A 342-nucleotide genomic window follows, 5' to 3' on the forward strand; every position below is an offset into this window, starting at 1 on the left:
GAAATTTACTAGGAAATTTCAGTTTTTGCGTGTTTGGGTGCAGCAAATCAGTACGTCGCGATGAAACCATCTTTTGCACATGGACACCTACTTTTCTTAACAACTAGAAAATGTAAACATTTTGCAAAGATAGATAATTCTACTTTAGATTTTTGGCAGACGAACGTTACCACGTCGAGTGGTTTGAGAAACGTCCGAGATTACATAACTTTTCATGAAAAAAAAATAACACAAGAAAAAAACCTATTATTAAACTATAATAGATATATATATATAAATTGTCTTGGGCACTTAAAGCCCGACGCATTTAGAGCTCTAAACGTGAAAGCCGTTTTTAGGTGT

This window comes from Montipora capricornis, chromosome 13 (genome assembly GCF_036669925.1).
Source record: "Montipora capricornis isolate CH-2021 chromosome 13, ASM3666992v2, whole genome shotgun sequence".
Classification (NCBI taxonomy): domain Eukaryota; kingdom Metazoa; phylum Cnidaria; class Anthozoa; order Scleractinia; family Acroporidae; genus Montipora; species Montipora capricornis.